Genomic DNA, 18,131 nt, shown 5'->3' with positions numbered 1-18,131 from the left:
AGGCCCTCAAGGAATGGGTCAGCAAACTTTTTCAGCAGGGGGCCGGTCCACTGTCCCTCAGACCTTGGGGGCAGCGGACTATATTCTGAAAAAAAAATGAACGAATTCCTATGCCCCACAAATAACCTAGAGATGCATTTTTAATAAAAGGAAACATTCTACACATGTTAAAACATGCTGATTCCCGGACCGTCTGCAGGCCGGATTTAGAAGGCGATTGGGCCGCATCCGGCCCCCGGGCCTTAGTTTGGGGACCCTGGATCCCATATATCCCTACCCAATCACTGAGGTATTCAGGAGAGTCCCCCATAGCTCAGATGCACAGCTTGTATATATCAGGAACCCCGTGCACAGCATCGTGGGCCCAATTTCATGGAACTCCGTTCCAGATGAGGTCAGACAAGCCCATAGCTGCAACCTCCCCTTTTTTTGCTGGAAATTCCCTTATTCCAGCGCCGTTTCCCGCTGCTATCCTGGATTGTTAGATATACCGTAGACTGTCCCCGGGACAGGTGAGGCTGCTGATCCCTTATTTTCAAATCCGAAAGTTGACAGCTATGGACAAGCCCCTTGCTCCCACCACAGCCACTGAACTTCCAGCAGCTACTGAAAACTTTCTTTTAAAATTCCAGCAGGCATTTTAATTGAAGGTTGATTTGCTATATCCCCTAGAAAGCAGTGGTGGCCACCGACTTGGATGGCTTTACAACAGGATTGGACATATTTATGGAGAGGGCTCTCAGCGGCTACCAGCCACAATGGCTATGTTCAGTTTCCACAGTTGGAGACAGGTGGGCTTCTGAATTCCAGTTGCTGGAAACCACAGGAGGGGAGAATGTTCTTGTATTTGGATCCTGCTTGAGGGTCTAGATGGGCCACTGACTGTTCCAGCAGGTAACTACCAATCAGTGAGCTTGACATCTAGACCAGGAAAGATCCTAGAACAGATAATTAAACAGTCTGTCTGGGCGCACTTAGAAAATGCTGTGATTACTAAGAGCCAGCATGTATTTCTCAAAAACGAGTCATGCCAGATGAATCTCTTCCCTTCCCTTCCCTTTTCCTTTTGATAGAGTTACAAGCTTGGTGGATCAAGGGAATGCTGTGGACATAGTGTAGCTTGATTTCTGGAAGGCTCAAATCTTGCTTCCTGGTTTCTCGCCTGTTTTATTTTTTGCATCTTTGTAATCTGCTTAGAGACTATTGTAGTTACCTGACACATAAACAGATTAAATAAACAAATTTTAAAAATGGAGTGGGTCTCACTGACTAAGCCTTGCTTCAAGTGTGGAGTCACTTTCTCTCAGTATTGCACCATATAGCCCACGGTGAACAGCTTATGGCATGAAGATGCCTGAGATCCCATGCTGTACTGGCCAACAGCTGCTTTTGACTTGCAGCACTGACACCTCTTAGATGTGCACCGTGAAAAAGCTATTGGACTGTTCTGGCAGCAGAGGTGGGCTGAATCCTTTGCCAACTCCCAGCAAGGAGTCTTGAGGGCTCTGGAGCTGCTGGGGTTTCCAGAGCTCAGTGAAAAATAAAGGATTATGGGATTCTTGAGGCAGGTGGCAAAACCAGGTAGCACTGCCCACTTCCCAGCCATAAGGTCATGGATTGGGTCCATGCTGGATTGGGTCCATGCTGGATTGGGTCCAGCAGCATACATAATTTCCCCACCACCTATGGCTTAAATCAAGCCAGAGGATTGGAGCTTCAGGTATCAGAAGGTAGCACTCATCCTTTTATCCTCTGTTTTCCTCCTTCCTCCTGAATAGTCACAAGCAGACAAATCTCAACTGGCCTAAATATTTTGAAAGAAATGGGTCAGGCAATATGAACATTTTATATAAAGCAAACTTTTCAGCACCCCTTTTTCTTTTCTTTTGGTTTCTTGGGTTGTTTGTTGCAGTTAGTAATACAGCGCACAATTATTCTGAGCATGACTGAGAGAAGTAAATAATTTCCCTTTTGATTTTGTAATTTGTTCTTTTATTTATCCAGACTTGCTTCATATTAGTTTTTCTTCTGGCGATTTTTGCGCTCTGCTTCTCGTCTTTATGGAATTGTACCCACCAGTGCTTAGATCCTCTTCATCCTTGAATCGCCTCCAGCCAAAACACATTTAAAATATGTATTTTATTTTGCTTTGCAGACCCATGGGTGCATTGCGCTTCACCCCCTGGTGTTGAATACGAACTTTCACTCTGTAATGGCTTTCGCAGATGGAGAGAGCCTGGCAAGTTCTTTTCATAGTTTACACCACCTACACCTGCAACACATGACAAATCCAACCAATTTCTCCTGGACTAAATACTATTTCCTCCTGCATCACATAGTACATTGAAGAAATTATTCATATACATAAGTTGCCCATGAAATAAGAATAAGGCAGCTATTGAACACAGGTAGGGCATTTCATTCTTAATACCACCTTAGGCAAAATCAGGAACTTTCAAAATGCATTGTTATGCGACAATCTCTAAATGGATTCAGATTCCAGGGAGTTCCGGGTGCCCTTACCAGAGCCTTCATTTCCTTTTGGAAAATGAGGCACAGCGGAGACTGTGGTGTCTTTATGATATATGGTTTATTTATAAATATATACAGCCTGAGCTCAGGATGGAGGCTTCCAGTATTGCCCTCCAAGGGGCCCCTGCTTCTCCCATGGCCACAGTCCTGGATTCAAGCTGTCAGTCCACATTGTGGTCTGACCTCCTCTTTCGGCAGCCTGCTACCACTTGCAAAATGACCTCTCCCCCCTCCCCCAAGCTCACATCAGGCAAACAGCATTCCGAACCGCCACTCTGCTTCCTCAGAGCTAGAGGAGGGGCCCACCTGGTTCAGAGCTTATGCTAATGGCACATATCCCTACCTCTGTTTGCTTAGTGCCTTTTAAAATAATGTTTTATTAAGAAAAATTCATTTGTAAGAAGACAGAGTGAGAAAAAAGAAAGAAAGAAAGAAAAATGTGGGTGAGAATGAAAAAAAGAAAGAAAGAATACACATTAATATACAGATATGTATATTCTTATTATCCTAATACACATATACTTTTCAATAACCTAATATATTCCATGTAAACTCATTCCAAATATTGTATTTAGCCAAAGAAAGTCTGAGTCTATAAGCTGTCCGTTCATATGTTGCCAATGTTGTCATCAAGACACTGATTAAGGAGAATCGTATCTCTATTCTTTAAATTCATCAGTCTTCTTCTTCTTCTTCTTCTTCTTCTTCTTCTTCTTCTTCTTCAATGACTCATAGCTGAGTAAGATTGTCTTCTGTGAATATGGTTTTAACAATGTGCCCGTAAGTGACTGTGGAGGCCAATTCTGGATCCACACATCCTTCCACAGTGGGGACATAGGTTTCCGGGTGGGAGTTGATCATGGTGAGGATTTGCTAAACGTGCCTCCCTCTTAGCTCGTTTCTCCCTTTTGTCCTGGGTTTGTGCTTCTTCAAAGTTCGTGATGCCTTTGGTAGAGGCTGTTATCCCATTGGAGTGCTTGCAGGCCAGTGTTTCCCAGTTGTCAGTACTTACACCACTTTTTAAAAACAGATTTGCCTTGAGAGCGACTTTAAACTTCTTTTGTTGTCCACCAGCATTATACTTTCCATTCTTAAATTGGGAATAGAGTAATTGTTTTGCAAGACGATAGCCAGGCATCCGAACAACATGACCAGTCCAGTGAAGTTGATCTTGAAGAATCATCGCTTTGACACTGGTGATCTTTGCTTCTTCCAGTACCCTGGCATTAGTTTGCCTGTCTTCCCAAGTGATGTGTACAATTTTTCAGAGACACAGTTGATGGAACTCTTTTGAGGAGTTGGAGATGGTGTTTACAAGTGGACCATGTTTCATAAGCATACCTTATTTATTCATCCATATCAGTCTCTTGGCCACCGTCAGGGCACATAGAATGCATTTTTGCTGTCCTGTTGTAAATTTCCATACAATGGAAAATATAGTTCACAAGCATATTCACCTCTGAAAATCTTAATTTCCCCCCTGCCCCCGTAGTGTCTTGTTTATATAGTCCAGCACTTTCTCCCCAAACTTTTGTTTGCTTTGTGACTTGGCCATTCTTTGCAGTAGAATCACTGCTGCAGCTGGGAATTAATGACGCTTTGTTGAATTCTGACCCTTTCTTGGTTCTAGGAATTTAAGGGAGTCTTCCCCCTTTATAAACATGTAACGGTATGTACCTCTTTGGAGGTAAAGAATTCCACCCACATCCTAGGAAGAGTGGACCAAATATAATGCGAATGTTTAGTTTGCTTTGTGAATCTATGCTATTAGCTTCAGAGGAGTCTGTACACAACAATAGGCAAAGTTAGCCGGGCTGCCTTTTTTCAACAATACAGATTTCTGTTTGCTGGGAACGGAAGTTGGGCATTTCCACAAAATACATTTTGATTCACTGTTAAGACTGGGCCTTTGGAACCAGACTAGTCAAGCTGCAATGGCAGGATGAAATGAATTAATTCATAAACATTTGAATTCAAATATGAGCTTAATTAGAGAGCTCCAAATGTCACAGCCTTCGAAATGGCAAAGCTTAGAGGCAGCGGATGTAATATTTCAAGGCATCGAAAGGACAACACTTTGAATGTTTTGAAGCTTTGTAATTCTATATTTCCAAACATCAAGCAATATTTGAAAAGAGAGAGAGATCTTTTGCCATTTTTGCTAACCCTGTTGAAAACCTTGTGGGAAATGTGAGATTGTGCATTTGTTGCAGTTCACGCAACACAGAATAAATATGTTCCGGTGCTTGTTCTAATTCACCACCCCACCACCAACCACACACACAGAGTGAAGGTCAGAATACATATAAAAATCTCTTGGTATGGTTGCACTCCATTGATCTCTGCCTAAATAATAGATTTCCAGTCTGCTGCAACAGCATGGACAGAAACCACTCCCTCGTAGCCAAAGATTTGTACAAATGGCTTTGGGCTGAGATCAGATCAACGTTGTCTACTGTCCTTTAAAGGGTAACAGACTCAGTCAGAAGTTGATTATATTATGCTCATGGGCACTTCTGTACAATTGTCAGCATAAGGGTAACTTGATAAAAAGAGCTGCAAAGTTGTACATAAGTGAAAAGCAGCTTGCCCTTTAAAAAATATATATGAAGCAATACACCAGATAGTGTGTGATATGGTGGTTAGAGTGTCGGACTAGGGCCTCAGAGACCAGACCTTAAATCTGTACTCGCTCCCTGGTGACCTTGGGTTAGCCACTGTCTCTCAGATGAACCTACTTCACAGGGTTATTATGAGGATAAAATGGGCTGGGCCAGAAGGATAACATGGTCAATGGGATTGAAAGCCACAAGGAGGTTGAGGAGAATTTCCCCTGTCTGCAGAGGGCATCATGCAGGATGGCCAAAGCAGTTTCTGGGCCTAAACTCCAACTGCGATTGATATAGAAATTCAGTTTCCTCCAAGAGCGCCTGGAACTGGTCCAGGACCACCCCGCTCAAGAACCTTGCCCAAGAAGGGAAGATTGGCAGCTGGCTGGCAATTACTTAGATTTTCCTAATCTTGGCAGTAGGTCTACCACTACCTCCTTCAAGCAGGCTGGGACCACGCCTTCTCGCAGGGAGGCATTAGTCACCTCCCTGGCCCAGCCAGCTGTCCTCTTCCTGCTAGTTTTTATCAGCCGAGAGGGGCAAGGGTCCAGAGCACAAGTGGTCACCCTGACCAATCCAAGCACCTTGTCCACCTCTTTGAGCCTTACAAACTGAAACTCATCCAACACAGCAGGACTAGACAATGCTCTGAACACCTCTGAAGTTGTAACAGTGGAGTCAAGGTCCTGGTGGATGCCGGTGATTTTATCCTCAAAATGCTTTGCACAAAAGGGACAGTGAACTCCCGTCAGTTCTGTCACTTCCTTTGGGTCCCGCACTGCACAGAAAAGCTCTGCTGTATGGTCAGCACAATGAGGATGCAGCAAAGGCAGCCAGCTTTGTTTTCTTTTCTGCCTTCACGGCCACTAGGTAGGCTTGATGATGAGCCCTTGTTGTTGTTGTTGTTTAGTCATTTAGTCGTGTCCGACTCTTCGTGACCCCATGGACCAGAGCACGCCAGGCACTCCTGTCTTGCACTGCCTCCCGCAGTTTGGTCAAACTCATGTTCGTAGCTTCGAGAACACTGTCCAACCATCTCGTCCTCTGTCGTCCCCTTCTCCTTGTGCCCTCAATCTTTCCCAACATCAGGGTCTTTTCCAAGGATTCTTCTCTTCTCATGAGGTGGCCAAAGTATTGGAGCCTCAGCTTCACGATCTGTCCTTCCAGTGAGCACTCAGGGCTGATTTCCTTAAGAATGGATAGGTTTGATCTTCTTGCAGTCCATGGGACTCTCGAGAGTCTCCTCCAGAGCACCATAATTCAAAAGCATAAATTCTTCAGCGATCAGCCTTCTTTATGGTCCAGCTCTCACTTCCATACATCACTACTGGGAAAACCATAGCTTTAACTATACGGACCTTTGTAGGCAAGGTGATGTCTCTGCTTTTTAAGATGCTGTCTAGGTTTGTCGTGAGCCCTTACCAGCATTCAATTGCATTCAATAGGAGTTCTCCTCCACTTGCATTCAAGGCATCTCCCAGCTTATTTCCTCGCCTTAAGCTCTGGAGTATACTAGGGAGCCAAGAAGACTCCTCAAAGTGGGAGAGGGTGCTCGGGGGTGATGGTGTCAATAGCTCGAGCCATTCAGATGTTCCACAGGTTGGCTAGAGCTTCAACAGGAGCACCAGTCATATCAGCCAGAAAAACCTCCCGTGGTGTCTAGAAACTCATTGGACCCATCAGCCTCGAGGACAGACCATCCCAATAGCTCCCTTGCCTCTGCAGAGCAGGAAAGTTGCTGAATGTCCAAATCTCATCAGGAAATGATCTGACCACATGACAAAGGACTGATGTCAACATCCCCCACTTTCAGGTCACCCTCTTCCTGCCCAGTTGAGAAAACTTCCTGCCACATGCATTGGGCCAAGGACATGTTGGGACACCCCCATGATCATCATGCCAGCCATGAAGAATTATTATTAGTAGTAGTAGTAGTAGTAGTAGTAGTACCCTGTCCATCTGGCTAGGTTTCCCCAGCCATTCTGAACAGCTCCCAGCAGAATAGTAAAAGCATGATAAAACATCAAACATTAAAAACTTCCCTAAGCAGGGCTGCCTTCAGATGTCTTCTAAAAGTCAGGTGGTTGTTTATTTTCTTGACATCTAAAGGGAGGGCATTCCACAGGGAGGGTGCCACTACCAAGAAGTCCTGAGCCACCCCAAAGCCATTGCTTCAGCATGGATGTTGAAGTCCCCACAAGCCAGCCGTCTGGGAGTCCTCTTATCCCTTACAGATAAGAGAATCCATAAGAGAATCCTATCCTTGCCCTAGACATTCCAATTTTTAATTGTTCGCTCAGCACAGCCAGTTATCAGCCATTTCCCTTTCTATCCCAAACGCACACACAACGTTTGGTACCTGAAAAGTCAGGATCCTAGTGATCACCCAAACATCCCAACCCCTTACACTACAGAAGGTATCAAAACGATTTCCAAAAAGAGAGAGTTCAAAACAACCTTCAAAGCGTGCATTCTTCTTTATAGTGCTTTGTCTTGGGATTGATTGAAGTTCCATCTCTGCTGCTCAGCAAAACAACCCCATCAAGATCAAATAAAACACATCGCTTGTGTCAGGAAAGGGTTCATGTTTCTTCTTTCCACTGCTCTAGAACTGCCTTCTTCCCATCTGCAGCAACACAACTGGACGCCTTCATCTGCCCCAACTGCAACAAAACATGTCTCTCTTCTGTATTGGTCTCTATAGGCTCTGTAACCTTCCAACGGCTTGACTTCACCCCCAAAGGCACACTCCTCCATTGTCTCCCGAGACAGTTGGATGCCAAACAACAAATTGCTTCTAGCATGCTTTTTTAAGGACGGTTTTTGAATGGTGGGGCCAGAGGAGAAGATGTCATGAACTGATAGGACAAGGTGGGATATTAGTGAAATGAATAAATGAATGAAAGGAAAGCTGCAGGAGCGGAAATCTATTTGCAAAAAGCATGATTATGGGACAGTGTAGATTCTGCAAGGGACGCTGTGTGGCTGGCTGGCTGTCACTGACACTTCTTGCTGCTGTGGTTCAGCACTGGTAGGCTGGCTGGCATTTTTCTGGTTCCGGCAAAGAGGAAGAAGGCAAAGGTGGGGGGGGGAGCACTGCACAGTTGTCTAGCAACTCAGAACACACTCCCCAGACTCTCCTTGGTTCCGTGGAAGTGATTAGGGAGCATGACCCGCAGTTACTAGGCAACGGCAAAGCACTTGGCAACTAGGGAAAGACGGCAAGAATCAATTCAAAAGAAGACCGTTCTATTTAGGAACAAGACCAGAAATCCCCCCCCCCAATAAAAACAAAACAAAACAGGAAGACACATCTACGAAAACAAACCATAACAGATCATTGATACCCCTATAAATGGTGGTTTTGCCCATTGCAGGCAAATGACAGAAGCACAGAATGCTCAAATTATTACCTTTTGCGGAAGCCCCATTAGCTAATGTTTTTAGGAGACTACAAAGGGGGCATCCTTTGGAGGAAATTGGGATCAGCCATGGAGCAGACCCTCCAAGTGTCTCAATTTTCCAGGGACAGTCCCAGATTTACAGAAGGCACCCCAGTTTCTGATTTGATCCTAGAATGTCCCACTTTTCCTTAGGACGTTCCTCAGAGAATTGTTGAAGGGTATGGTGGGACATCCCTGTTTTGATTGGAGAAATGTTATGCGGCCCCCGAGCCAAGGAGATAAGTAACTATACAGCCTTTAGAAGAAATCTGAAGGCAGCCCTGTATAGAGAAGTCTTTTTGTTTTATTATGTTTTTATAGATGTTGGAAGATGCCCAGAGTGGCTGGGGCAACCCAGTTAGATGGGCAGGGTATAAAACAACAACAACAACAACAATTATGGAATAGGTCTAGGATGTCCCTATTTTCATTAGAGACATTTTCGAGGGTATTCATGTAGTGGAGCTCGTCTCATGAAGGCACCCTCACCTTTTCATCCATTATTCAAGCACTAATTGCACATCCACTTTTCAGAGTTTTGGTATTTCACCTAAATGATGGGGAATGTAGTGTGTCACCCCTTTGGCAAGATACATGGGTACCAGATGTGAATTGAGATGGAGCACACACAGTTGACTTTAGAGACAGCATCTGTGCTCCCTCTTTTCTCCGCCTTGCTTCACCAGAAATGTGAAAAGGAGACGTGGCTTCTCCTCCTCGTTGTAACAACCCAAGACAAAGCATCTCCTGGTAAGTTAGAGCTTCGGGTCATATTTCCTATATTTATTAAAATATTTCTATACTTCACTAAAAAAATAGAAATCTATATCAGAGCAGTTCAAAATAATGAAACATAAAACCATTCAGTAAAAACCATCGGAACCTTTAAAATCAGAGGGATATTTTCTTAACTGCCAGCATCCTCTTGGTAGCACAGAAAAGTTTTCAATGGGTGTTTAAAAGTTTAAGCAGAAGACATCTTCAGAAGCTCTGTTGGCAGATCTGGGCCATTGACACAAATAGGCCCATTTTTGTGTAGAAGTAAGTGCAGCCAATGCCCTGTTTCTAAGTTAACGGAGCTTTTGCTAACATCCGGCATAGGCAGTTATTCCATACATTTTAAACAGAAAAATGAAACAGGGGTGAGCAAAATAGCTAATTTGGGCCTTCCAGTTGGACAGTTCATATATCCTGAAAGCGTGTTTATTGCCAGTGACCTACTTGAGGTTTTAGAACCTTCAGTCTAAAGTCCAGACTCAATAAACAAAAATCCAGCACACAATCAAATGAATTTCCTTTGCCTAGAGATTTGTCTGCATTATTGCCTTCCAGTTAATGACATTCCCAGTGTGTAGTCATGGTGATTATTGGGTCCACTTTTGCTCGTATGTTGCATTCATTTCCATTAAATATCTTCATGTGACTGAGCCTTTCTGCTAATCCTGTTTGCTAATCTTGCCATTTTGCTTCGCCTCCCTCCTCCCTCGCCACTTCAAATCCTCCAAGAGCTGTGCTACGTGCCGCAGTGGCGGCAATTGTGTTGGCAGTTTGGCCGCCATTTTGCTTCGTCCACGATGCCCCAAACCTGGGTGGTGTACGTACATGTTTGTGTGTAGTGGAGTGGCAGCTGTGGCGAAAAATGGTGGGGAATATTCAAAGAAGATTCTGCAATGTGGCCGCCTTTCTTTCCTACGGTGGTGAAAATAAGAAAAATCTCTGAAGTTCCCTCAGGAAAAGCATCTTATGAGAAATTTCAGCTTCGTGCTAAAATGTATGGGCTTCTTTTTCTGGTACTTCATTATTTGTTCAAAGTCCTTGGTGGAAATGCTTAGGCAGGGATGTGATACTTATGGCCTGGTAGTTGTTGATGGACTGTGACTCCCATCAACATGGCCAATGGTCAAATATTATGGAGGACCATAGATTTCTTAGGCAGGCAGAATGAGGTTGCAATCCAGCCCTGTTTAATTTAATGTAGTATGCAGTTTAACTACATCCTGAGAACATTTGGGGTTGCAATTCTATGTTTGCCTTTTGGGAATAATAATAATAATAATAATAATAATAATAATAATAATAATAATAATAATAATACATCACATTTTTCCTTGGCAGGACTCAAGGCAGTTTATTATTTTTATTATGCCCTTTTTGGTTTTAATATTGTGATTTTATGCATGTATAGGACAGTATACAAATTTAATAAATAATAATAATTACAGATAAAAACAGAAATCTCTAAATACATTATAAAAACATTTTTAATTTTTTTAAAATGTTGATACTGTATAAAACTACATACATATTTAAAATCCGTTTAAAATATACAAATAATTACAATAGAAAACAGCTTGGCACCAGAGCTTTCATTAAAAGCATCAGTTCCCCAAAGCCTGTTGGAACAACAACAAAAAACCTCTTCGCCTTCCCATGGAAGGACAGCAAAGAGGAAGCCAATCTAGCTTCTCCATGGAGGTAGTTCTAGGGAATATGCCCCTTTGAGCTTCAGTGAGACTACTGTAGTAGTTTCTGAGTAGACATGTGTAGTGATCACACTATAAATAAGTCAATCTAGGTAAATAAGTGACTTTTAAGTGTCACTTTGCAGCCCTGCTCATGGGAGTTCCTACTGTAGATCCCTATTTTCTAGGAACAGCCCCGGATTTACAGAAGCTGTCCTGGTTTCTGGTTTGATCCCGGAATGTCCCGCTTTTCCTTAGGACGTCCCTATCTTCATCAGAGAAATGTTGGAGGGTATGAAATTATGTACCCCCTGAGCCAAGGAGGTAAGAAACTATACAAGCTTTAGAAAACATCTTAAGGCAGCCCTTCAGGGAAGTTTTTTTTTAATGTTTGATGTTTTATTCTGTTTGTATATACTGGTGTGGTGTTCAGTACATAGGATGCTTAGTGTTAAGGTTTAGCCTTATTGGAAGTTTAAGTGAGAGCTGGACCATAAAGAAGGCTGGTTGCCGAAGAATTGATGATTTTTGAATTATGGTTCTGGAGGAGACTCTTGAGAGTCCCATGGACTGCAAGAAGATCAAACCTATCCATTCTGAAGGAAATCAGCCCTGAGTGCTCACTGGAAGGACAGATCCTGAAGCTGAGGCTCCAATACTTTGGCCACCTCATGAGAAGAGAAGACTCCCTGGTCTATTTTGGGGGGCGAATTGCCTCTGGTCTATTTTGGGGGGCGAATTCTGCAACGTGTTTTAAGTGTTTACTCTGCTAACTATACATTGGAATCTGCTCTGGATCAATATTGAGTAGAATTTCACGACTCTTCACCCCTTCAAACTCCGAGCAGGTTGTAAACAGGAGGAAAGTGATCTTGAAAAGCCACAAAGCCAACCAGGGCTGTAAACTGCAGGAAACGGATGTCTTACAGTGTCTTCCTTTCCATCAGAAAGGAAGTAGGAGAACACTTCAATCTCCCAGGACATTCTATACAAGATCTCAAAGTAGCTGTCTTACTACAAAAGAATTTCAGAAATAGACTGGAAAGAGAAGTTGCTGAATTACAACTTATCACCAAGCTCAAAACCATGGAGGGACCTGGTTTGAACAGAGATATCGGATTCTTATCTCATTATACATGATAAGCGATCTTCAGCCATCTCAACCCTTGCTTTTTCATGCAAAACCATTTGCAGTCGTTTCTGGTCATCAACAGCTATCAGTCAGTCAATCACCCATTTCCACCACCCTTCTGAGTGATCCCCCCTCCCCTCCCCCTCCCCACCCCCTCCCCACCTCTTCTCTACATAAGTGCCTGGGGACTCCTATTTCACTGTATCTGAAGAAGTGTGCATGCACACGAAAGCTCATACCAAAATAAAAACTTAGTTGGTCTTTAAGGTGCTACTGAAGGAATTTTTTTATTTTCCTTTCCATCAGAATCATTAGCTGGTCTGGGTGGGCAGATTCAATCCAGGGCTTGACGATAAGAAACTTCTTAGGCAGATGCTGTAATTTAGTGACTCAGCACCCAAAGCAGCCATGCACAACTCTCAATGCTCCTGAGCCACAGCAGCCCTGGCAGGTTCAAGAGCCATGCGCCATGAAGGCTGAAAAGTCGGGTTGTTTCCAGAGAAGGCTGCTAAGCAGTGTGCAAAAGATGATGTCACCATCTATCTGAGACAAGAGAGAGAGAAGAGACAGAGTGATGAGCTGAATTGCTTTTGCAATTATGTCATAAATACTGTACAACCCCTGCAAGGAGACAACCCATTGTTTCCTCCTTTTCAGCCTGTGAGCATTTTATTCACATTCATGTAAACACATTTTCAAGTGCTTGTGAATATAATTAATCAGGTTTTGATCTTAATCGGACTTTGCGTGGACAAGTATAATTAAATCTGAAACACATTTATAGACAATACAGCAGGTTAAAAATTGCAATTGTTAATTGCTGGCAATTGAAATGGTAATATACTGTATATATTTCCCCCCCCCCTTCTTCACTTCTCTTTCTTTTAAGAATAGCACTTTATATGTAAACAAACAAACAAAGAATTTTAATCAGACCACTACTTCTACTTCACACTTACTTATTCAACATCAGGCTCTTTGAGACAGGGGATCAGGGTCAGTCCAAGACATTTTGGCACCTGAGGTGAACCACAAAATAGTGCTCACCCCCCCCCCCACCCCTGGCTGCGGAAGGGGTGAGTGAAGATCTATGTCAGGAAAAAGGGGAACTAAAGATCTACATTAGAATCTGCTGGCCGTGTGGACAATGTCGCCTGAGGCATTGAGGCGGTTGCCTGTGTATCATTCACTTGGCATAATGGTGGATCATGTTGTAAGAGAATATTGGGGAAATTGCTTTCTTTTAAATCAGCCTTTCCCAGCCTGCTGTGCTCCAGATATTGTTGGACTTCCTTTCCCATCTGCACCAGGCCTGACCAAAGCTAAGGGATGATGGGCATTGTAGTCCAAAAATGATGATGGTGATAATGATGATGATGATGATGATGATGATAATTTATTTATTTATACCCCATCCAACTGGCTGGGTTTCCCCAGTCACTCAGCTCCCAACAGAATATTAAAAGCACGATAAAACATCAAACATTAAAAACTTCCCTGAACAGGGCTGCCTTCACATGCCTTCTAAAAGTCAGGTGGTTGTTTATTTCCTTGACATCTGATGGGAGGGTGTTCCACAGGGTGAGCACCACTACCAAGAAGGCCCTGTGCCTGATTCCTTGTAACCTCACTTCTTGCGCAGGGAGGGAACTGCCGGAAGGCCCTCGGAGCTGGACCTCAGTGAACGATTGGGGTGGAGACGCTCCTTCGGGTATACTGGACCGAGGGCATCTGGAGGGCATCAGGTTGGGGGAAGCCATTCTAAGGATCGCCCACCTACTCCTAACCACTCTGTATATTTACAGAATGTATGTTCACTCTGTATATGTACTGTTTATGTTTCTTTGCGTACAACCTCAATTTTCATACAGCAGCAGAAGAGGGGTGCCCACTTAAGATTCAAAAACAAACGTTACACTTTGACTCAACAGATGGTTTGACTTCATAGATAAAAGTGAAAAGAGTGATCTACTTGTGTATGTAGCTGAACGTGTAAGGAAGTTGCTGCGGTGTTATTGCATCAGTGACATATTGCAGGTACTTCCATTATCCTTTTCCCAAACAGGTGTGTTTTTAAATGCAAAGCTGGCTCCAAGGCTGAACAAAAGATTGGCAGGGGGAGGGGCACAGCTGTCTAGTTTTCCCTTTTCTCACGAGGAAGCCTATTCAGCATAAGGGAATTACCCTTTTAAAAAAGGGAGAACTTGACAGCTATGGGGATCCCCACAAGCCATCTGTCTATGCCTGCTGCTTTCCCCCCCTTGCCAAGAGAACAGTAGCTGGAGGGGAGATGATTTTGGGTGGACAAATGGTCCAAGTAGAAAAGTTGAGCATCAACTCCACCCATCACCTGTTGTCTGCTCCTCCTATCTACTATATATATATAGTATGTCCTAGAAACAGATAGGAAGTGAATACAGAGGGTGGTGAATACAGCACAAGATGTGTCCAGGGCAGCTGTCTATCTGCTCCATGTGGTATGCAGGCTGAGACCCTACCTGCCTGCAGACTGCCTTGCCAGAGTGGTGCATGCTCTGGTTATCTCCCGCTTGGATTACTGCAATGCGCTCTATGTGGGGCTACCTTTGAAGGTGACCCAGAAACTACAACTAATCCAGAATGCGGCAGCTAGACTGGTGACTGGGAGCGGCTGCCGAGATCACATAACACCGGTCTTGAAAGACCTACATTGGCTCCCAGTACGTTTCCGAGCACAATTAAAAGCGTTGGTGCTGACCTTTAAAGCCCTAAACGGCCTCGGTCCAGTATACCTGAAGGAGCGTCTCCACCCCCATCGTTCTGCCACGACACTTAGGTCCAGCGCCGAGGGCCTTCTGGCGGTTCCCTCACTGCGAGAAGCAAAGCTACAGGGAACCAGGCAGAGGGCCTTCTCGGTGGTGGCGCCTGCCCTGTGGAACACTCCCATCAGAGGTCAGAGAGATAAACAACTACCTGACATTTAGAAAATACCTAAAGGTATTATTATTATTATTATTATTATTATTATTATTATTATTATTATTATGGGCTGTCCCATGAATCCACTGGATGACATCGCGGAAGACCTTAGCCTCAGGAAAGTGAGGAAAATTCTTAGGGATGATTCACACCCTGGCTGGCACTTTTTTGATCTCCTGACCTTGGGCAGAAGATATAGAGGCATGATTAGTCGCACCAGCAGGGTAAAAAACAGCTTCTATCCATGGGCTGTTAGGCTGCTGAATGAAAAGATAACAACAGAGCAACTGACTTTAGGGTTTGGTGGGTGTGCATCAGTAAACGAGGGGAATTAAGAATTAAGAGAACTGCAGTGGGGGTGCTTGTGTAATCTCACTGTATACAAATTGTACAAGTGACAATAAAGTATTTCAATTTCAGTTTCCACAAGCAGAGCCGCATATTACATTGCTCATCCAATAGATCACAAATAAACATTTGATCGCAATGTATGAATCAGCCCCGAGTCTCTATAATGAGTATTCAAGTTGTTCTTTAACCCAGTTGCCTCCAGACATAGGCAAATTAAGATTAATTGCTGCAGTTTTAAGAGTGGACAGTCAACAGCGTCAGTAGCAGCAGCTTCCCGATCTTTTGTCTAAAAACAGCCGTTCACATGGGCTCCCTTGTAACCAAGGTAAATTAATTCTAAGATAATTATTCTGCTGGTTTCTCACGAATGTGGCATGTATGTAGCTGCCTTATGTCTCGTTGTAAGTGGACAATCTTTGCTTCCCAAGCAGAAAGATTAAGAGAGGACTGCACATTCTAGCCAAAGTATACATTGAAGCAGTGAAATCCTGTGCATGGCTATTTGGAAGAAAGCCCTCTGATTTCAATGGGATTTCCTCCCAGAGTGTTTACAGTGTTACAAAAGTCGGGTGCCTACTGCTCTCTCTGCTGAGCAGTGACAAGAGCCCAGGGGGTCCCAGGCACTCACACAGGGGTCTGTGATCTTTTGGGGAATTGAAGATGTGATGGAGATTGTCATGGCTTTAGGAAATATGGTTTATTCACCAATTTACACCTTGAGTCTGCATGAAGCGTGTCCAGATCTTACAGCATGGCCCACAGCAGTGCAGGCAACCTTCAGCCTGCCAGTCCAAGATGGATCTCAGCTCTTCCTCTTTCTTCCTCCCAGAAACCCTTTTCCTGTCCCCTCAAACACACACCCCATCACCTTGGTAACATCTCATTCCCCAATGGCCCATCAACATCTTTTGTCATGTTAATAGGTTCGCTCTTCACCCAGCTAGCCAGGCTGCTTTGCATAAGCCAGCCCAAGAATTTCTTGAATTCCCTATCTGGCACAGTTCTGCACTTGAATCCATGTCCCAATTAATCAAAAGTCTGGCATTTATTAATTTCTAGGGTTTACTCATAATCTACAGTATTTGAGAGTGGATGCCAAGCCAAGACCAGCCCACACCTGCAGAAGGAAGAAGCCACTGCCAAAGAAGATACAGAAGATTGGCAAAACAAAGTAGCGAATCATGCAGGACAAATTAGATAATTTGTAAACCCCAGAAAGAGGACTCTGAGTTTTAAAAAAGGGGAACATTTTAATGCATATTTTTTTAAGCTTTGTGTATAGATTTCTACATTACAGGTAGGTAGCCGTGTTGGTCTGAGTCGAAGCAAAAATAAATAAAAATTAAAATTAAAAAAAATTAATTTTTTTTTACATTTTTAAAAAAAGGTGCTACTGAAGGAATTTTTTAAAGATTTCTACATTGTCACTTGTAATAAGATGAAGAAGGTTTCAAAATTGAATTGTTAAGAATACTGTATAAGGCTTTAGGAAAGTGCATCAATAAGCACAAAACAATGGAACCAAGAGGGAAAGTGAGGGAAGTCAACCCAAAAATTATGGTTTGGAATTTTGTTTATTATTCTTTTTTGTTATTATAAAATTAATAAATTGCTTACAAAAAAAGATGACATACATTTAAAGCACACACCCCAATAAATCCTCCCAAAATTGTAGTTTACTCCCACAAAGCCACAATTCCCAGCACCCTTTGCAAACTACAGTTCCCAGGATTCTTTTGACAGGGTGCTTTAAATGCATTGCATGTACACAACCTGGAGATGGAATTTTCTAAAAATCGTGATGATTTTTTAAAAATTCTTTCTCACTCCTTAATCTAAACAAGAATTGAGAGTTTTCTTTCACCAGTTCCACTAAAAATGTGAACGATTTTTGCACATTATATGTATTTTTATATACATATAGTATAAAGGTAAAGGTAAAGGGACCCCTGACCATTAGGTCCAGTCGTGACCGACTCTGGGGTTGCGCGCTCATCTCGCATTATTGGCAGAGGGAGCCGGCGTATAGCTTCCAGGTCATGTGGCCAGCGTGACAAAGCCGCTTCTGGCAAACCAGAGCAGCACATGGAAACGCCGTTTACCTTCCCGCTGTAGCGGTTCCTATTTATCTACTTGCATTTTGACGTGCTTTCGAACTGCTAGGTTGGCAGGAGCTGGGACCAAGCAACGGGAGCTCACCCCGTCAAAGGGATTCGAACCGCCGACCTTCTGATCAGCAAGCCCTAGGCTCAGTGGTTTAACCACAGCGCCACCTGGGTCCCAACATGATATAGTATATCATACACCAAATGTATATAAAAGTAACCAGCACATAAACATATACATACCACAGGGTATCTACCTGTATATAAATACTCATGTATTAATATTTGTAACATTATGCTGTAGAAATATAGTACTACATTGGGCCTTTGTGCATATTATAGATACGATACATTCATTTACTTGCACATAGTTTTGAATAGTTTTGCATATAAGTAGTAAGACTTTTTTTAATTTTAAAAAACCCAACAACATTCCCGTGTCATTCTCAAGCAGTTCAAACATCAACAAGCTATTGATGCAAGAAGTGTTACAATGCAACCCAAGCTTGATTAGTATGAATGCATTTAAAACAAATTCC

This window comes from Zootoca vivipara, chromosome 12, assembly GCF_963506605.1.
Source record: "Zootoca vivipara chromosome 12, rZooViv1.1, whole genome shotgun sequence".
NCBI classification, from domain to species: Eukaryota; Metazoa; Chordata; class Lepidosauria; order Squamata; family Lacertidae; genus Zootoca; species Zootoca vivipara.
Note: the sequence above shows the minus strand (reverse complement) of the source record.